This window comes from Ranitomeya variabilis, chromosome 1, assembly GCF_051348905.1.
Source record: "Ranitomeya variabilis isolate aRanVar5 chromosome 1, aRanVar5.hap1, whole genome shotgun sequence".
Lineage (NCBI taxonomy): Eukaryota > Metazoa > Chordata > Amphibia > Anura > Dendrobatidae > Ranitomeya > Ranitomeya variabilis.
In genome coordinates, this window is record NC_135232.1 from 554987665 (window position 1) to 555009884 (window position 22220).

Consider the following 22220-nt stretch of genomic DNA (forward strand, 5'->3'; position numbering starts at 1 on the left):
GCCGATAACCATGGACCCTCTTCTGGCTATTAATATCTGCCCTCAGTCACTGGCTTTACCATTCTGGCGGAGAAAATTGCGCGGGAGCCCACGCCAATTTTTTCCGCCATTTAACCCTTTATTTTAGCAGCTACAGCGCTGACATTTTGCACATACACACTACTAACATTAGTAGTGTGGAATATGCAAAAAAAATGGGGATATGAGATGGTTTACTGTATGTAAACCATGTCTCATATCCTGTCGGGTTTGTGCAGGAGAAATGAAAAGCCGGCAATTGAATTACCGACTTTTCACAGATATCGCACTGAATGAAATATAAATACAGAATATATATATATGTGTCTCAATGACATATATATATATATATATACTGTATATATGTTTTAATGAACATTTGAGCACATAAATCCATTAGATGTCGGTTTTGTAAGCCTGCGCGAAAATCTCGCAGTACGGATGCCATACGGATTACATACGGAGGATGCCATGCGCAAAATACGCTGACACACCCTGACTACGGATCACTATTTTGGGAACATTTCTCCGTATTATGGCCGTAGTACGGACGTATAATACGTGGCGTATTGTCTTACGCCAAGTGTGACCCCAGCCTTACACAGTGTTTTCGGTGCCACACAATGAGAGACAGATACCACACACAGCAATGGCACGGAGGCAGACTTGCCAATATTTATCTCCCTGCAGTTATCTCAGAAAAGTATGGCAGGCAGCTAGAAAAAGGACTGCTGCACACAAAAGTGTGGACAAACACACAAGATAGCTGTGCAGAAAGGAAGGAAAAACAGGATTTGTGCTTTGAAAAAAGCAGTTGGTTTGCACAGCGGCGTACACACAGGCACAGCAACGCAGCTATCAGGGTCAGGGAGCCTTCTAGTGCAGCCCAATGAGCTACAGCGCTGAGGAAAAAAAAATGTAGCTTCCACTGTCCCTGCAATCAAAAGGTGGTGTTGGACAGTGGAAATCGCTACAGCACAAGCAGTTTGTAGCTTTATGTACCCTGCCTATCACTATCCCTGCTTCCGAAGAAGCTGCAGCAACCTCTCCCTACGCTCAGATCAGCAGCAGTAAGATGGCGGTCGGCGGGAACGCCCCTTTATAGCCCCTGTGACGCCGCAGAAAGCAAGCCAATCACTGCAATGCCCTTCTCTAAGATGGTGGGGACTGAGATCTATGTCATCACGCTGCCCACACTCTGCGTCCACCTTCATTGGCTGAGAAATGGCGCTTTTAGCGTCATTGAAACGCGACTTTGGCGCGAAAGTCGCGTACCGCATGGCAGACCTCACACAGGGATCGGCTTGGTTTCATGAGACGCCGACTTTGCCAAAAGTCGGCGACTTATGAAAATGAACGATCCGTTTCGCTCAACCCTACTGCCAACTAGTAGTACCACTCACCGAAAAGTCCATCAACCTCAAACAGTACTCTTCTTAACTAGTACTACCACACACAGTAGAGTCCAGCAACCTCAAACAGGACTACTAAATAGTATTACTACATACTGAAAGGTTTACCCACCTCAAACATGACTACTAATACTATAACTCACCAAAGCGTGGAACCACCTCAAACAGAACTGCAAACTAGTAGTACTACAGAACAAAGAGTACAGCCACTTCACACTGTTATAATCTGTTTAGTTTGTGACTATCCGGAGTTCTGGCTGCTGGTCTTTTTTCCTCTGGTGCTGGTTTTGTCTTGGGTCAGGTGTTTGTATCACTATTAACCAGCACCTGCCTCCCAGTCCTTGCTGGACAACAGTGTTAATCTGCTTGAGCTCTAGCTTGGTGCTTTGCTTTGTGTGTGTGTTATTTGTGCAGTGCTGGTACCTCTGGTTCTGCTAGCCTTAGTTTCTGTTTTCTATTGGTTTCTGCAGTCTTCTCTGTGTTTTCTATTAGGAGGTGACCCATTTTTGTGCCCAGTCCTTAGTTCTTTTAGGGAACCCCTTCCCCTTATCTATAGGTCTTCACTCGAGATTAACCTAAGATCGTTGGTGGGTCTATTCGCAAGGAATGGGTCGCCCACTCCATCATAGGGTTTCAGCCTAGTCATAGTGCAGGGTCAGTTTCCCCCTTCTACCTTAGTCCTGTGTTGCAGATCCGTAACAGTTTGTCCAGCCAGAAAGAAGTATAGAAAAAAAACCCTCCCGGATTTCTGCAATATGAACAGCGTTCAAGATCTTGCTCAGCGTTTGCAAGGGTTAACGTTGGAAGTTGCCAGCTTAAGGTTAAAGATTTGCTCATTGCATATCCTGCACCTGCTACACTTGAGGCTGCTATGCAATTAGCTATCCGGGTGGAGATTGAGAGGTAGACAGAATGAGGAGAATGTTTCAATTTTGCTGGAGAGCCCCGTTGACTGTGGGGAGCCGAAGCAGCTTGGGGAGATGTCCTCTCATTCCCAGGAAAGGCAGAGAAAATTATCTTAGGGGCTATGCCTTTATTGTGGTAAGGGCTCCTTTCCACATGCGAGGCACACGTCCGTATCTCGCATGTGGAAACCAAGCTGTGGCGCTGGCACTTTGGAGCGGAGCTGTGCAGCTCCATGTGTTCCTATGCGGCCGCACGCTCTGCTCTGGAGTGCCGGCTCCACAGCTTGGTTTCCACATGCGAGATACGGACGTGTGCCTCGCATGTGGAAATGAGCCCTTAGGCTGACCATTTTATTAAGCAATGTGAAGGATGCATAAACAAGGAAAAGAGAGAAAAAAGGTCAATCAGAATAACCCTCCTTTTCGCATTGCATTTTTACGGTCGGCAGGAGTTTCTTTTTCTGGTAGTTCTACCTGTCGTGGTCATTCGATTGATTTTCAAGTGATGGTGGACTGTGGTTCTGCACTTAATTTGATTGATCAACAATTTCTAGACAAGTATAAGACTGATTCTGTACCTATATCATGCCCTTTTCCTGTAGTGGCGATTGATAACACTCCTCTAGAGCATGGGTGCGTTTCTCGAAAGGTCACCTGGTTTCCACTCACTGTGAATATGGAACACCAGGAATCTTTAGATTTGTTTGTCCTTGATAAATTGCCTTTTCCAGTTGTCCTGGGGTTCCCAGATTAAAAATGCACAATCCTGTACTGGACTGGTCGTCAAATACGATAAGATCCTGGGGTCAGGAGTGTTATGGTAAATGTTGTGATGTACACATTGCTGCTGTTGTGAAAAATTAGCTACCTGAAGCCATTCAGGAATTCTGGAAAGTATTTTCAGTGGAGTCACAAGCTCTACCACCCCATAGAAATTACGATTGCGCTATTGTGTTCGTCCCAGGTGCTACTCTCCCAAAGAGTCGTTTAATCTGACGATTCCCGAGAGAGGCCTTAAAGGAATATCTGCAGACTAGTCTTGCTGTAGGTCATTTAAGACCCTCTAAGTCCCCTGTGGCTGTGGGGTTCTTTTTTGAAAAAAAAAATGGGAGTCTTAGGCCGTGTCTGGATTTCAGGGAGATTAATAAGATCACTGTGCACAATCCTTACTCCTTGCCGCTATTTCCGGATTTGTTGAGCCAAGTGGTTCTCTAAGATTGATCTCCGTGGGGCATATAATTTGCTGCTGGTTAAAGAAGGCGATGAATTGGAAGACAGCCTTTAATACCCCGGAAGGTCATTTTGAGTGTCTAGTTATGCCTTTCAGAATCTTGTTCAATGATATCCCCAAATTAGTATTAAATAGAAAAACTAAACGAAAACTAATTTTAAACTATAACTTTATTTAAACATATTTAGGATAAATATACCAACACAACCCCTTAAAAACCCTTCTGTTTAAACCAGGGTTAACTATCTGGTCACATATATATGGGCAGAGGGATGGGGTTCCTATCTAAGATCTAAACCTATATGTCCCTGTGGTGTACCCTACCTAACTGCGGAGGTTGGCACCCTCTTGAACGCAATATGGCGCCCCCGCTCCTCGACGGCTGACCCTCGATGCCCTATGGGTCCCTAGTGCACAATGCGTCGTGGACACCTCACACCTGCCCACACCTAGGGCCCAAATATTGACAATACTGACCAGATGTGATATTTCCACCAAATAACACAATGATAGATAAAATCACCGCCTCTTGAGGCTCAAACCAAAAACTTGACACACTTGAACATCTATTCTAAGCCTCCTTCACTGGCTGTTACGCCCTCACGTGTCCCTGCCAACACCACCCTACCTCACAGCGGAGGTTGGCACCCTCTTGATCGCACAATGGCGCCCCCGCTCCTCGGCGGCTGTCCCTGGGTTACCCTAGAAGGGTCCCTACAAACAATTGGACCCGCTGAGGGAGAGTGCCTATGGGGCTGTGCTGGTGGGCTACAATATACACATTAATTCAGGAAATAGGAATAGGCAGGAAATGCACAGTGAATCAAGACATGCTATATGTCAGCTCTATCATTGAATTACTTTCACAAAGCCAAAATAGATGCAGTCTTATCTATATATTCAAGACACATATAAAGCAATATCTCTATTATTTCAAGATATACACATGGTGAAAAAATCAAAATGATAACAATTAAAAACTGTTGCACTTATCTGTGCCCAGATCTCGCCTCTAAGCGTTTACCCCCCCATGATAAGGTTCTTCAGGAGGCACATGGGAAAAAAACCGTGTGTGACCACATCGGTGATATGCTGTGCCTGGTTGCAGGTGCAGGGATAACCCTGATGTAAACGTGCTTATATACCTCACACACATAACTCCCGCCCACTCAGCGGTATTGCAAGGGTTAAATCATACCTCTAAATTACAAACTGATATGCTGATGGTGACGCAAATATCCGGTGATTGCCCCCAGCTCATTTCCTTGTATTGCACATGGCGGCCGCCATTATTCCAATGGCATTCTCGGCGTGCCCGCACTGCGCATGCGCCGTTTTCAGACCCTAGAGGTCCTTTGTATTACTTCAAGTTGCGCAGACGTTCAGGGAGGACTCCATTTTATTGTGGACAGTTCCTATGGCATTATCGGCATTATCGGCATGCCCGCACTGCGCATGCGCTGTTTCCAGACTCTAAAGGTCCGTTATATTACTTCAAGCTGCGCAGGCGCTCAGGGAGAACTCCATTTTATTGTGGAGCCTATCTCCCTTATAGGACATACCATACTTATTACGGCTCATACCGACACCATTCCATGGATCCCCACACAGGATACATTGTACCACGTATATATGGATGAAGGATAACCTATTGTAGTCAAATTAGCATCTGATTTCTAATATATGCAGTCACCCCTAGTTATGCCTTTCAGCCTTACAAATGCTCCTGCGTTCTTTCAAAATTTCATTAACGACATCCTGAAGCCGTTGATCAGTAGGAGTGTTTATTTGGATGATATTTTGATCTATTCGCCCAATCTGGAGTCGCATTGGCAGAGAGTCCATGAGGTTCAGCAGATTCAGAGTGAAAACTCACTCTTTGCTAAACTGGAGAAATGCGAGTTTGCGGTACAGAAAATTCGTTTTTTTGGGTAGTTTGTTTCCAGTGATGGTTTTGAGATGGACCCGGTGAATGTTTAGGTGGTATTGGAGTGGCCTAAACCCGAATGCTTGAAGTCAATTCAGAGATTTTTGGGGTTTGCTAATTATTATAGAAAATTCAAAAATAATTTTTCTGTTATCGCAAAACCTCTTACTGATCTTACTAAGATGGGTTCCAATACTGTCCAATGGTCCCTTGAGGCTGTTAAGGCTTTTGAGCATCTCAAGGAGAGGTTTAGCTCTGCTCCTGTTTTGATCCAGACAGATGAGACTAAGGGTATGTGTCCACGTTCAGGATTGCTTCAGGATTTGGTGAGGATTTTATGCAGGTAAAATCCTGACCAAATCTCACCTGAGGTCACTGGCAGGTCACCTGCATTGTCCTTGCGTTTTTTCTGCAATGTAAGGACATGCTGCGTTCTTAAAAGACGCATGCATGTGCGTTTTTGCGGGTGTGCCGCATGTGTCTTTTACTGCATAGTGGAGACAGGATTTCATTAAATCCCCTCCACTATGCTGTAACATCTGGACGCAGCGATTTTTACGCTGCGGCTCAACGCTGCGTCAAAAACGCAGCGTTTCCTGAACGTGGAAACATACCCTAAGCCCTTTCTGGTAGAGGTGGATGCCTCATCAGTAGGAGTGGGGGCTGCTCTGTCCCAGGAGGGAGAGGATGGGGTGCATTCCTGTGCTTTATTTTCTAAGAAATTTTCAGAGGCGGAGCTCAACTACGATGTTGGGAACTGAGAATTGCTGGCTATTAAGCTTTCGTTTGAGCATTGGCGACATTTTTTGGAGGGCGCTAGACATCCTATACAAGTCTTTACTTATCATAAGAACCTGATCTATCTGGATGCTGCTAAATGTTTGAATGCCCGTCAAGCTGGGTGGACATTGTTTTTTGCCCGGTTCCATTTCTCTGTGACATATATCCCTGGGACAAAAAATGTTAAAGCTGATGCTTTGTCTCGAAGTTTCTCCCCAGCGGTTAATACTGAAAAGGAAGAATCTATTCTGCAGAGAGGGGGCGTGGTGGCAGCATTAAGTTCTGAGTTGGAAAATAGCATTCTTAACCCCTTTACCCCCGAGGGTGGTTTGCACGTAAATGACCAGGCCAATTTTTACAATTCTGACCACTGTCCCTTTATGAGGTTATAACTCTGGAATGCTTCAACGGATCCCGGTGATTCTGACATTGTTGTCTCGTGACTAGGGTTGAGCGACTTTCATTTTTTTAAGATCGAGTAGGGTTTTGGGAAACCCGATTTTGTCCAGAGTCGAGTCGAGTGCAGTCGGCCGATTATCGCTAAAAGTCGGGGATCGACCGAAACACGAAACCCAATGCAAGTCAATGGGGAAGCATAGTCGGCAGTGAGTGGAGGCCAGGAAAACACCTACAGTGCCCATTTTAATGCCAAAAACATCCATTCTTGTTTCTGAAGCTTGCCAATCTTAATTAACTGTATAATAATAGTTGGGCATAGGGAATTGGGGGAAAGTTGTGGGGGGAGTAGGGCTGGCTCAAGTTTTTCGTGGGCCCAGGAATTGCGGACTACGTCACGGCGGTGTTGCAGGGAAAGGTAAGTATTTAAAAGTTGCAAGTGCTGTGATCCTGAGCAAGCAGGGGGGGGCCCACTCGTTCGCATTGCCACTGGCACAGGGCCCCTCAAAGTACGGCGGTGTGTTTGCATGGCGGGGGCGCCTCCCACCAGCAGCGACACTTTTGCGTACTCTGAGGGGCCCTGTGCCAGTGACGTCGCCAAAGAGTATGCCTCCCCCACCTGATGAAGGAACCTGCACTTTCATCTGCACCTTCCTCTTTGTCCCTGTGTAAGGTGGTATAACATGCGGGAAGGGGAACCTTACTTTCAGCAGGGTCAGATTCTGGCTGTGTAGAGTGCAAGGGGAATGTAGTGGTCTAGGTCAATGTAACAGCAGACTCATCTAGCAGTGGCTGGGCAATGGGCAGGATGAGGAGGAAACAGATATAGGGCCAAAGAATAAAGTAGGCTAAATGCAGTTCAAAATTGGTAACAGGACTAAACAGGCGGCATTGCTTTGTTCAGTGGAGTAGCAAACCCAGGAGCAGCAGACACTGTTTTAAGGGCCCAAACACACTAATAGGCCAAATGCAGTTTAATATCTGATACTTTAGGCCAAAAGCCTAAGACTGAAGCTCAGCTTTATTCAGTTGAGGGCAAACACCAGGGAGGGGCAGACACCGTTAGTAGGCCCTAACCACCAATTTTTAAAAACACAGCACTTAATGAGAGCCAGAAGGTTGAAGCTCAGCTTTATTCAGTTAAGGACAAACACCAGGGAGGGGCAGACACCGTTAGTAGGCCATAAGCAAAGTTGAATGCCAAATGCAGTTTAATATCTGATAGTATAGGGCGAAAGCCAGAATGTGGAAGCTCAGCTTTGTTCAGTTGAGGACAACACCAGGGAGGGGCAGACACCTTTAGTAGGCCGGAAAAGCCTATTGCATTTTTTAAAATGGTAATTTGGAGCAGAAGGTTGAAGCTCAGCTTTATTTAGTTGAGGGCAACACCAGGGAGGGGCAGAAGCCGTTAGTAGGCCCTAACCACCATTTTTTTTTTTAAAACCACTTAATGAGAGCCGGAAGGTTGAAGCTCAGCTTTATTTAGTTGAGGACAACACCAGGCAGGGGCACACAGACAGACACCTTTAGTAGGCCGGAAAAGCCTATTGCATTTTTCAAAATGGTAATTTGGAGCAGAAGGTTGAAGCTCAGCTTTATTTAGTTGAGGGCAACACCAGGCAGGGGCACACAGACAGACACCTTTAGTAGGCCGGAAAAGCCTATTGCATTTTTTAAAATGGTAATTTGGAGCAGAAGGTTGAAGCTCAGCTTTATTTAGTTGAGGACAACACCAGGCAGGGGCACACAGACAGACACCTTTAGTAGGCCGGAAAAGCCTATTGCATTTTTCAAAATGGTAATTTGGAGCAGAAGGTTGAAGCTCAGCTTTATTTAGTTGAGGGCAACACCAGGGAGGGGCAGAAGCCGTTAGTAGGCCCTAACCACCATTTTTTTTTTTTAAAACCACTTAATGAGAGCCGGAAGGTTGAAGCTCAGCTTTATTTAGTTGAGGACAACACCAGGGAGGGGCAGAAGCCGTTAGTAGGCCCTAACCACCATTTTTTTTTTTAAAACCACTTAATGAGAGCCGGAAGGTTGAAGCTCAGCTTTATTTAGTTGAGGACAACACCAGGGAGGGGCAGAAGCCGTTAGTAGGCCCTAACCACCATTTTTTTTTTTAAAAACCACTTAATGAGAGCCGGAAGGTTGAAGCTCAGCTTTATTTAGTTGAGGACAACACCAGGCAGGGGCACACAGACAGACACCTTTAGTAGGCCGGAAAAGCCTATTGCATTTTTTAAAATGGTAATTTGGAGCAGAAGGTTGAAGCTCAGCTTTATTTAGTTGAGGACAACACCAGGGAGGGGCAGAAGCCGTTAGTAGGCCCTAACCAAAGTTGAAGGCCAAATGCAGTTTAATTTCTGATACTATAGGCCGAAAGCCAGAAGGTGGAAGCTCCGATTTAGACAGTGGAGGACAATTTGAATTAGGGACTGCAGACAGACTTAGTAGGCTGTCCCCTGTGGACCATGCATCCACCACATTAACCCATTGCGCCGTAATGGACACGTAATCTTCCGTGGCCATGCCTACAGGTCCATGCGTCTGTTGTCAGGTGCACCTTTGTACTCACAGATTGCCAGAGTGCATGGACAATGCGGTCTTCTACATGCTGGTGGAGGGTTGGGATGGCTTTTCTCGCAAAAGAAGTGTCGACTGGTTAGCTTGTAGCGTGGTACAGCGTAGTCCATCATGGCCTTATTAATAGTAAATAAAATATATAACTAGGCTCTATGAACTTTTAAATAGGTTCCAGGGGTACACGGGCAGCATTGGTGTGGTCAGTGGAGGAGTATTGCAAGTAGGGGCTGCAGACAGGCTTCAAAGGCCTAAAATAACAAACAATAGGCTCATTGCAGTTTTACAGCGGTTACATGGATAGACGGGCAGGCAGCTTGGTGGTGAGTGGAGGAGTATTTAAAGTAGGGACCGCAGACAGGCTTCAAAGGCCTAACATAAGAAAATGGCTGTAGGCACTTTATAATTGGTTCCAGGGGTACACGGGCAGCAGTGGTCTGGTCAGTGGAGGAGTATTTAAAGTAGGGACCGCAGACAGGCTATCAAAGGCCTAAAATAACAAACAATAGGCTCATGGCAGCTTTACAGCGGTTACATGGATACACGGGCAGGCAACTTGGTGGTGGTGAGTGGAGGAGTATTTAAAGTAGGGACCGCAGACAGGCTATCAAAGGCCTAACATAACAAACAATAGGCTCATGGCAGTTTCACAGCGGTTACATGGATACACGGGCAGGCAACTTGGTGGTGGTGAGTGGAGGAGTATTTAAAGTAGGGACCGCAGACAGGCTATCAAAGGCCTAAAATAACAAACAATAGGCTCATTGCAGTTTTACAGCGGTTACATGGATACACGGGCAGGCAGCTTGGTGGTCAGTGGAGGAGTATTTAAAGTAGGGACCGCAGACAGGCTTCAAAGGCCTAACATAAGAAAATGGGCTGGCTGTAGGCACTTTATAATTGGTTCCAGGGGTACACGGGCAGCAGTGGTCTGGTCAGTGGAGGACTAGTGGAAGGAGGGACCGCAGACAGGCTTCAAAGGCCTAAAATAACAAACAATAGGCTCATGGCAGCTTTACAGCGGTTACATGGATACACAGGCAGCTTGGTGGTGAGTGGAGGAGTAGTGCAAGGAGTGTCTGTCCCAGTACTCCCAAAATATAAATAGATGTTAATGTCTCGCAAAACAACCACAACAAAAAAAAAGGTGGCATACTTAGGTACAGGGGTGGGCTCATCTACTGAGTTTTTGACATAGTAATTTGGCAGTAACTATTTAATGGTGCCAATATAGGACACAGACACAGACTACTTTAAGTTGCATCATAGATGTCTACAAATTTGTATTGTCAGTGCCAGACATTGAATGATGTCAGCGAATAGACTAAAGATTGGTGGAGCTGTGCGACATAATTTTGGACGTGGTAGAGCACATTTTGAGCTGGGGTAGGGGGGAACTCTCTTGAGGCCGGCGGGACCGCCCCAGGGCCCCTCATGTTACAACGGTGTGTCTGACGTTGGGTGCGCACCACCACCGCCAGAGACACTACATTGTACTATGAGGGACCCAGTAGCAATGCCGTCAACCAAAAGCGAGCACACCCACCTCTTCAGACAAACAGCAGTCTCACGGGTGCTTGCACCAAGTCGCGATACCACGGCCCCGTGTGGGGAGTTTTGCCATTTAGGGAGGTGTAAACATGTCGTATGCTGTACAATCAGCTGCAGCAAATTAGACATTAGAAAAGTAATTCACAGGCAAGAGCTTTTCATAGGAAAGCTAGGTGTCGGCCGGGCAAGGTGGGGCAAAAGATTTCGAAATCCAGTTGTGGTTCATTTTAATGAATGTTAGATCGTCAACATTTTGGGTAGCCAGACGAGTCCTTTTTTCGGTTAATATTGAACCTGCAGCACTGAATACTCTTTCTGATAGGACACTTGCTGCCGGGCAAGCAAGCTCCTGCAATGCATATTCTGCCAATTCTGGCCAGGTGTCTAATTTGGAGGCCCAGTAATCAAATGGGAATGACGGTTGAGGGAGAACATCGATAAGGGATGAAAAATAGTTAGTAACCATACTGGACAAATGTTGTCTCCTGTCACTTTCAATTGATGCAGCAGTACCTGTCCTGTCTGCGGTCATAGCAAAATCACTCCACAACCTGGTCAGAAAACCCCTCTGTCCAACGCCACTTCTGATGTGTGCACCCCTAACACTCCTAGTCTGCTGCCCCCTGGAGCTCGTGTGAGAACGATCACGTGCGCTGTGTGCTGGGAATGCCTGAAGCAAACGGTCAACAAGAGTTGATTGTTTGGTTGCTAATATTAGTTCCAAGTTCTCATGTGGCATAATATTTTGCAATTTGCCTTTATAGCGTGGATCAAGGAGGCAGGCCAACCAGTAATCGTCATCGTTCATCATTTTCGTAATGCGTGTGTCCCTTTTTAGGATACGTAAGGCATAATCCGCCATGTGGGCCAAAGTTCCAGTTGTCAAATCTCCGGTTGTGATTGGTTGAGGGGCAGTTGCAGGCAAATCTACGTCACTTGTGTCCCTCAAAAAACCAGAACCCGGCCGTGACACGCAACCAATTTCCTGTGCCCCCGGGAAAGGTTCGGCATTAAAAATATACTCATCCCCATCATCCTCCTCGTCCTCCACCTCCTCTTCGCCCGCTACCTCGTCCTGTACACTGCCCTGACCAGACAATGGCTGACTGTCATCAAGGCTTTCCTCTTCCTCTGGTGCAGACGCCTGCTCCTTTATGTGCGTCAAACTTTGCATCAGCAGACGCATTAGGGGGATGCTCATGCTTATTACGGCGTTGTCTGCACTAACCAGCCGTGTGCATTCCTCAAAACACTGAAGGACTTGACACATGTCTTGTATCTTAGACCACTGCACACCTGACAACTCCATGTCTGCCATCCTACTGCCTGCCCGTGTATCCTCCCACAAATAAATAACAGCACGCCTCTGTTCGCACAGTCTCTGAAGCATGTGCAGTGTTGAGTTCCACCTTGTTGCAACGTCTATGATTAGGCGATGCTGGGGAAGGTTCAAAGACCGCTGATAGGTCTGCATACGGCTGGCGTGTACAGGCGAACGTCGGATATGTGAGCAAAGTGCACGCACTTTGAGGAGCAGGTCGGAGAACCCAGGATAAGTTTTCAATAAGCACTGCACCACCAGGTTTAAGGTGTGAGCCAGGCAAGGAATGTGTTTCAGTTGGGAAAGGGAGATGGCAGCCATGAAATTCCTTCCGTTATCACTCACTACCTTGCCTGCCTCAAGATCTACTGTGCCCAGCCACGACTGTGTTTCTTGTTGCAAGAACTCGGACAGAACTTCCGCGGTGTGTCTGTTGTCGCCCAAGCACTTCATAGCCAATACAGCCTGCTGACGCTTGGCAGTAGCTGGCCCATAATGGGACAACTGGTGTGCAACAGTGTCATCTGCCGATGGAGTGGTTGGCAGACTGCGTTCTGTGGAAGAGCTGTAGCTTCTGCAGGAGGACGAGGAGGAGGAGGAGGAGGGGGTGCGAACGCCTACAGCCAACTGTTTCCTAGACCGTGGGCTAGGCACAACTGTCCCTAAATTGATGTCGCCTGTGGACCCTGCATCCACCACATTCACCCAGTGTGCCGTGATGGACACATAACGTCCCTGGCCATGCCTACTGGTCCATGCATCTGTAGTCAGGTGCACCTTTGTACTCACAGATTGCCTGAGTGCATGGACGATGCGCTGTTTAACATGCTGGTGCAGGGCTGGGATGGCTTTTCTGGAAAAAAAGTGTCGACTGGGTAGCTCGTATCGTGGTTCAGCGTACTCCATCAGGGCTTTGAAAGCTTCGCTTTCAACTAACCGGTAGGGCATCATCTCTAACGAGATTAGTCTAGCTATGTGGGCGTTAAAACCCTGTGTACGCGGATGCGAGGATAAGTACTTCCTTTTTCTAACCAGAGTCTCATGTAGGGTGAGCTGGACTGGAGAGCTGGAGATCGTGGAACTTTCGGGTGTGCCGGTGTACATGGCAGACTGAGAGACGGTTGGAGACGGTATTGTTTCCGCCGGTGCCCTAGATGCAATATTTCCTCCTACAAAACTGGTGATTCCCTGACCCTGACTGCTTTTGGCTGGCAAAGAAACCTGCACAGATACTGCCGGTGGTGCGGAAAATGGTGGCCTTACAGTGACGGAAGGGATGTTGCGTTGCTGACTAGCTTCATTGGCCGAGGGTGCTACAACCTTGAGGGACGTTTGGTAGTTAGTCCAGGCTTGAAAATGCATGGTGGTTAAGTGTCTATGCATGCAACTAGTATTTAGACTTTTCAGATTCTGACCTCTGCTTAAGCTAGTTGAACATTTTTGACAGATGACTTTGCGCTGATCAGTTGGATGTTGTTTAAAAAAATGCCAGACTGCACTCTTCCTAGACTCGGATCCCTTTTCAGGGATTGCAGACTGAGCTTTAACCGGATGGCAACGCTGTGCTCCAACAGGTTTTGGCTTTGACATGCGTTTTGGGCCAGATACGGGCCCGGCAGATGGAACCTGTTGCGATGTTGATGCCTGCTGCGGCCCCTCCTCCACCTCCGCTTCTGAACTACTGCCGCCTGCACCCTGTTCCCCCAATGGCTGCCAATCGGGGTCAATAACTGGGTCATCTATTACCTCCTCTTCGAGCTCGTGTGCAACTTCGTCTGTGTCACTGTGTCGGTCGGTGGTATAGCGTTCGTGGCGGGGCAACATAGTCTCATCAGGGTCTGATTGTGGATCTGTACCCTGAGAGGGCAATGTGGTGGTCTGAGTCAAAGGAGCAGCATAGTACTCTGGCTGTGGCTGTGCATCAGTGCACTCCATGTCAGAATATACTTGTAATGGGCATGGCCTGTTAAATGTTTCACTTTCTAAGCCAGGGACGGTATGTGTAAAGAGCTCCATGGAGTGACCCGTTGTGTCGCCTGCTGCATCCTTCTCTCTTGTTGTAGTTTTTGCTGAGGAGGACAAGGAAGCGACTTGTCCCTGACCGTGAACATCCACAAGCGACGCGCTGCTTTTACATTTACCAGTTTCGGAAGAGGAGGCAAAAGAGCTAGAGGCTGAGTCTGCAATGTAAGCCAAAACTTGCTGTTGCTGCTCCGCCTTTAAAAGCGGTTTTCCTACTCCCAGAAAAGAGAGCGTTCGAGGCCTTGTGTAGCCTGACGACGAAACTGGCTCCACAGCTCCAGACTTAGGTGGAATATTTTTATCCCCACGACCACCTGATGCTCCACTACCACTACCATCATTACCAGCTGACAATGAACGCCCACGACGACCTCTTGCACCAGACTTCCTCATTGTTTTAAAATCTTAACCAAAGTAACTTTATTTGTTGCTGTCAAACAACTTACACGGTGAGCTATAACTTCAGTATGATTTCAATATCCCTTAACAGGTTGGTGAGACCACAAGGAAAATCAGGCACAATGTTACACACTCTGTTTTCTGTGGCACAAAATCACAGAGATGACACACACGCAGGACTGTCACTCAAGCACTAATGTCAATATTAATCTCCCACCTAATTTTTTTTTTTTCTCAGGGAGACTTTAGAAACCAAATAATATAAAAAAAAAAAAAAAAAAAAGGCTTTCTATGGCCCACAATTAGAGAGAGAGAGGTGTCACACCCAGGAGTCAAGACTGGCGCACAAGCTGAAAGGGCAATATTACTCTCCCACTGTTTTTTTAAGTTTTTTTTTTATTTCAGGGAGACTTTAGAAACCAAATAATATTAAAAAAAAAAAAAAAAAAATAGGCTTTCTATAGCCCACTGAATGAGAGAGAGAGGTGGCACACCCAGGAGTCAAGACTGGCACACAAGCTGAAAGGGCAATATTACTCTCCCACTGTTTTTTTATGTTTTTTTTTTTTTTTCAGGGAGACTTTAGAAACCAAATAATATTAAAAAAACCAAAAAAAAAAATAGCCTTTCTATGGCCCACTAAATGAGAGAGAGAGGTGGCACACCCAGGAGTCAAGACTGGCACACAAGCTGAAAGGGCAATATTACTCTCCCACTGTTTTTTTATGTATTTTTTGTTTTTTAAGGGAGACTTTAGAAACCCAATAATATTTTTTTTTAAAAAAAAATAGGCTTTCTATGGCCCACTGAATGAGAGGGAGAGAGGTGGCACACCCAGGAGTCAAGACTGGCACACAAGCTGAAAGGGCAATATTACTCTCCCACTGTTTTTTTTATGTATTTTTTGTTTTTTTAAGGGAGACTTTAGAAACCCAATAATATTTTAAAAAAAAAATAAATAGGCTTTCTATGGCCCACTGAATGAGAGGGAGAGAGGTGGCACACCCAGGAGTCAAGACTGGCACACAAGCTGAAAGGGCAATATTACTCTCCCACTGTTTTTTTATGTATTTTTTGTTTTTTTAAGGGAGACTTTAGAAACCCAATAATATTTAAAAAAAAAAATAAATAGGCTTTCTATGGCCCACTGAATGAGAGGGAGAGAGGTGGCACACCCAGGAGTCAAGACTGGCACACAAGCTGAAAGGGCAATATTACTCTCCCACTGTTTTTTTATGTTTTTTTTTTTTTTCAGGGAGACTTTAGAAACCAAATAATATTAAAAAAACCAAAAAAAAAAATAGGCTTTCTATGGCCCACTGAATGAGAGGGAGAGAGGTGGCACACCCAGGAGTCAAGACTGGCACACAAGCTGAAAGGGCAATATTACTCTCCCACTGTTTTTTTATGTTTTTTTTTTTTTTTTCAGGGAGACTTTAGAAACCAAATAATATTAAAAAAACCAAAAAAGAAAATAGCCTTTCTATGGCCCACTGAATGAGAGAGAGAGGTGGCACACCCAGGAGTCAAGACTGGCACACAAGCTGAAAGGGCAATATTACTCTCCCACTGTTTTTTTATGTATTTTTTGTTTTTTAAGGGAGACTTTAGAAACCCAATAATATTTAAAAAAAAAAATAAATAGGCTTTCTATGGCCCACTGAATGAAAGGGAGAGAGGTGGCACACCCAGGAGTCAAGACTGGCACACAAGCTGAAAGGGCAATATTACTCTCCCACTGTTTTTTTATGTATTTTTTGTTTTTTAAGGGAGACTTTAGAAACCCAATAATATTTTAAAAAAAAAATAAATAGGCTTTCTATGGCCCACTGAATGAGAGGGAGAGAGGTGGCACACCCAGGAGTCAAGACTGGCACACAAGCTGAAAGGGCAATATTACTCTCCCACTGTTTTTTTAGGTTTTTTTTTTTTTTCAGGGAGACTTTAGAAACCAAATAATATTAAAAAAAAAAAAAAAAAAATAGGCTTGCTATAGCCCACTGAATGAGAGATAGCACACACAGCAGTGGCACACAAGCCCTGACTGAGGCCAATATTTTTCTCCCACTGATTGATGTAGTGTTTTTGTGTTGAGGTAGAATTTAGAACACAAATCACGGAAAAAATAAATAGGCTTTCTATGGCCCACTGAATGAAAGGGAGAGAGGTGGCACACCCAGGAGTCAAGACTGGCACACAAGCTGAAAGGGCAATATTACTCTCCCACTGTTTTTTTATGTATTTTTTGTTTTTTAAGGGAGACTTTAGAAACCCAATAATATTTAAAAAAAAAAATAAATAGGCTTTCTATGGCCCACTGAATGAGAGGGAGAGAGGTGGCACACCCAGGAGTCAAGACTGGCACACAAGCTGAAAGGGCAATATTACTCTCCCACTGTTTTTTTAGGTTTTTTTTTTTTTTCAGGGAGACTTTAGAAACCAAATAATATTAAAAAAAAAAAAAAAAAAAATAGGCTTGCTATAGCCCACTGAATGAGAGATAGCACACACAGCAGTGGCACACAAGCCCTGACTGAGGCCAATATTTTTCTCCCACTGATTGATGTAGTGTTTTTGTGTTGAGGTAGAATTTAGAACACAAATCACGGAAAAAATAAATAGGCTTTCTATGGCCCACTGAATGAAAGGGAGAGAGGTGGCACACCCAGGAGTCAAGACTGGCACACAAGCTGAAAGGGCAATATTACTCTCCCACTGTTTTTTTATGTATTTTTTGTTTTTTAAGGGAGACTTTAGAAACCCAATAATATTTAAAAAAATAAATAAATAGGCTTTCTATGGCCCACTGAATGAGAGGGAGAGAGGTGGCACACCCAGGAGTCAAGACTGGCACACAAGCTGAAAGGGCAATATTACTCTCCCACTGTTTTTTTAGGTTTTTTTTTTTTTTCAGGGAGACTTTAGAAACCAAATAATATTAAAAAAAAAAAAAAAAAAATAGGCTTGCTATAGCCCACTGAATGAGAGATAGCACACACAGCAGTGGCACACAAGCCCTGACTGAGGCCAATATTTTTCTCCCACTGATTGATGTAGTGTTTTTGTGTTGAGGTAGATTTTAGAACACAAATCACGGAAAAAATAAATAGGCTTTCTATGGCCCACTCAGTGAGAGATGGCACACACAGGGATGGCACTGTAGCAGAAATGCCAATCTTAATCTCCCACAAAAAAAAACAAAACAAAAAAAAAAACTGTCCTACAATTACTATCTCCCTGCAGTAATGTAAGCCAGGTATGGCAGGCAGCAATAGGAGTGGACTGATGCACAAATTAAATAAAAAGTGTGGACAAACAAAAAAGATAGCTGTGCAGAAAGGAAGGAACAAGAGGATATGTGCTTTGAAAAAAGCAGTTGGTTTCCACAGTGGCGTACACACAGCAATACAGCTATCACGGAGCCTTCTAGGGCAGCCCAATGAGCTACAGCGCTGAGGGAAAAAAAAAAAAAAAATAGCTTCCACAGTCCCTGCACACCGAAGGTGGTGTTGGACAGTGGAAATCGCTACAGCACAAGCGGTTTGGTGGTTAGTGGACCCTGCCTAACGCTCTCCCTGCTTCTGATGAAGCGGCAGCAACCTGTCCCTAAGCTCAGATCAGCAGCAGTAAGATGGCGGTCGGCGGGAACGCCCCTTTATAGCCCCTGTGACGCCGCAGACAGCAAGCCAATCACTGCAATGCCCTTCTCTAAGATGGTGGGGACCAGGATCTATGTCATCACGCTGCCCACACTCTGCGTTCACCTTCATTGGCTGAGAAATGGCGCTTTTCGCGTCATTGAAACGCGACTTTGGCGCGAAAGTCGCGTACCGCATGGCCGACAAGCACAGGGGTCGGATCGGGTTTCATGAGACGCCGACTTAGCCAAAAGTCGGCGACTTTTGAAAATGATCGACCCGTTTCGCTCAACCCTACTCGTGACATATTGTACTTCATGATAGCGGTAAAATTTATTTGATATTACTTGCGTTTACTTGTGAAAAAAACAGAAATTTGGTGAAAATTTTGAAAATTTCGCAATTTTCCATTTCTGAATTTTTATGCAATTAAATCACAGAGATATGTCACAAAAAATACTTAAAAAGTAACATTTCCCACATGTCTACTTTACATCAGCACAGTTCTGGAAACAAAATGGTTTTTTTTGTTAGGGAGTTATAAGGGTTAAAAGTTGACCAGCAATTTCTCATTTTTACAACACCATTTTTTTTTTAGGGACCACATCTCATTTGAAGTCATTTTGAGGGGTCTATATGATAGAAAATAACCAAGTGTGACACCATTCTAAAAACTGCACCCCTCAAAGTGCTCAAAACCACATTCAAGAAGTTTATTAACCCTTCAGGTGTTTCACAGGAATTTTTGGAATGTTTAAATAAAAATGAACATTTAACTTTTTTTCACAAAAAATTTACTTCAGCTCCGATTTGTTTTATTTTACCAAGGGTAACTGGAGAAAATGGACCCCAAAAGTTGTTGTATAATTTGTCCTGAGTACGCCGATACCCCATATGTGGGGTAAACCACTGTTTGGGCGCATGGCAGAGCTCGGAAGCGAAGGAGCGCCATTTGACTTTTCAATGCAAAATTGACTGGAATTGTTGATGGGACGCCATGTTGCGTTTGGAGACCCACTGATGTGCCTAAACAGTGGAAACCCCCCAATTATAACTGAAACCCTAATCCAAACACACCCCTAACCCTAATCCCAACGGTAACCCTAACCACCCCCCTAACCCTGACACACCCCTAACCCTAATCCCAACCCTATTCCCAACCGTAAATGTAATCCAAACCCTAACCCTAACTTTAGCCCCATCCCTAACTGTAGCCTTAACCCTATCCCCAACCCTAACCCTAGCCCTAACCCTAGCCCTAACCCTAGCCTTAACCCTAACCCTAGCCTTAACCCTATCCCTAGCCTTAACCCCAACCTTAGCCCTAACCCTAACCCTAGCCCTAACCCTAGCCCTATCCCTAAAGTGAAAATGGAAATAAATGTTTAACATTTTTACATTTTTCCCTAACTAAGGGGGTGATGAAGGGGGGTTTGATTTACTTTTATAGCAGGTTTTTTAGCGGATTTTTATGATTGGCAGCCGTCACACACTAAAAGATGCTTTTTTTGCAAAAAATATTTTTTGCGTTACCACATTTTGAGAGCTATAATTTTTCCATATTTTGGGCCACAGAGTCATGTGAGGTCTTGTTTTTTGCGGGACGAGTTGATGGTTTTATTGGTAACATTTTTGGGCACGTGACATTTTTTGATCGCTTTTTATTCCGATTTTTGTGAGGCAGAATTACCAAAAAACAGCTATTCATGAATTTCTTTTTGGGGGGGGACGTTTATACCGTTCCGCGTTTGGTAAAATGGATAAAGCCGTTTTATTCTTTGGGTCAGTACGATTACAGCGATACCTCATTTATATTTTTTTTATGTTTTGGTGCTTTTATAAGATAAAAACTATTTTATAGAAAAAATAATTATTTTTCCATCGCTTTATTCTGAGGACTATAACTTTTTTATTTTTCACTGATGATGCTGTATTGCAGCTCGTTTTTTGCGGGACAAGATGACGTTTTCAGCGGTACCATGGTTATTTATATCTGTCTTTTTGATCGCGTGTTATTCCACTTTTTGTTTGGCGGTATGATAATAAAGCGTTTTTTGCCTCCTTTTTTTTTTTTTTACGGCGTTCACTGACGGGGTTAACTAGTGGGACAGTTTTATAGGTCGGGTCGTTACGGACGCGGCGATACTAAATATGTGTACTTTTATTGCTTTTTTAATTTAGATATAGAAATGCATTTATGGGAACAATATATATTTTTTTATTTTTTATTCTTCTTTTTTACACATGTGAGTATTTTTTTTTTACACTATAACATTGCCCCGGAGGGGGGGGGGGCATCATGTTATAGTGTAAGATCGCTGATCTGACACTTTGCTGTGCACTGTGTCAGATCAGCGATCTGACGTGCACTCCTGCAGGCTTACCAGCGCTTGATCTGAGAAGGCGCTGGTAAGCCACCTACCTGCAGAACCCGGATGCAGCCCCGCGGCCATTTTGGATCTGGGGCCTGCAGGAAGGAGGAGGTAGGAGACCCTCGGAGCAAAGCGATCACATCGCCTTGCTCCGGGGGTCTCAGGGAAGCACGCAGGGAGCCCCCTCCCTGCGCGATGCTTCCCTATACCGCCGGAACACTGCGATCATGTTTGATCGCAGTGTGCCGGGGCGGTCCGTGACCGCTCCTGGCACATAGTGCCGGATGTCAGCTGCGATAGTCAGCTGACACCCGGCCGCGATCGGCCACGCTCCCCCCGTGAGCATGGCCGATCGCAAATGACGTACTATCCCGTCAGTGGTCATACGGGCCCACCCCACCTCGACGGGATAATACGTCATATGTCAGAAAGGGGTTGAAGCCCAGGATGCGGCACCAACTAACACTCCGTATGGGAAATTATTTGTGCCTAAAGCCCTGAGGAGAGCTTTGTTTATGGAATGTCATGAGTCTTGTTTCGATCGGTCGGAGTTTCTGGTGGCCGGGGTGGCTAAGAGAAATTGTCAAGTGGGTGCGTCAGTGTACCGTGTGCGCTAGGTCTAAGGCTTCTCATGCTCCGGCGGCAGGGTTGCTTTGCTCGTTAGAGGTTCCTAGTTCTCCATGGACACATCTTGCAATGGATTTTATCACCAACCTGCCTGTCTCAGAGGGTTTTTCTGTTATCTGGGTTGTTGTGGACACTTGTCGGGGCATTTGTGAAAGAGATTGTCAGACTCCATGGTGTTCCCACGGACATTGTCTCTGATAGGGGACCACAGTTTGTGGCTCGCTTTTGGCATGCCTTTTGTGACAGATTAAGGTTCATTTGTCATTTTAGTCGGGCTATCATCCGCAGTCCAATGGACAGACCGAGAGGAAGAACCAGGACATTGAGCAGTTTTTCAGATGTTTTGTAGCCGACAATCAGGAGATGTGGTCGGAATATCTACCATTAGCTGAGTTTGCCCTCAATAATCATATGTCTTCTTCTTTGGGTATTCTCCTTTCTTTTGTTGTACTGGGAAAAATCCATCTTTCGGTCCTTTTTCTAGGATTGGGGTGGCGGTGTATGAGGAGGAGAGTTTTTTTGGAAATTTGGAAAGGGTTTGGACCAGTGTGCGCCATAATCTTAAACAGGCTAATAGGAGGTCTAAGAAATATTTTGACAAGAGAATAAGGGAGGCGAGGTTTGTTGTTGGGGACATGGTTTGGTTGTCCTCTAGGAATCTGCGTTTGAAGATCCCTTCTAAAAAGTTGGGGCCAAAGTTTGTAGGACCTTTCAAAGTGGTTCACATTGTCAACTCGGCAGTGGTGAGATTAGACATTACTTCGTCCTGGAAAATTAATTCAGTTTTTCATGTATCTTTGCTGAAGAAGGTTGACACGCCAGATAAGGTGGCTATGCCGTTTGCTCCTCCAATTGATGAGGACTGCGAGTTTGAGATTTAACGCATTCTTGATTCCAGGTAGCATAGAGGAGGGTTACAGTATCTTGTGTCCTGGAAGGGTTTCGGTCCCGAGGACAATTCCTGGATGAAAGCTGTGGACATCTCAGCCTCAAGGTTAATTAAGGCTTTTCACAGGAGCTTTTCGAATAAGGCCCGGCCTA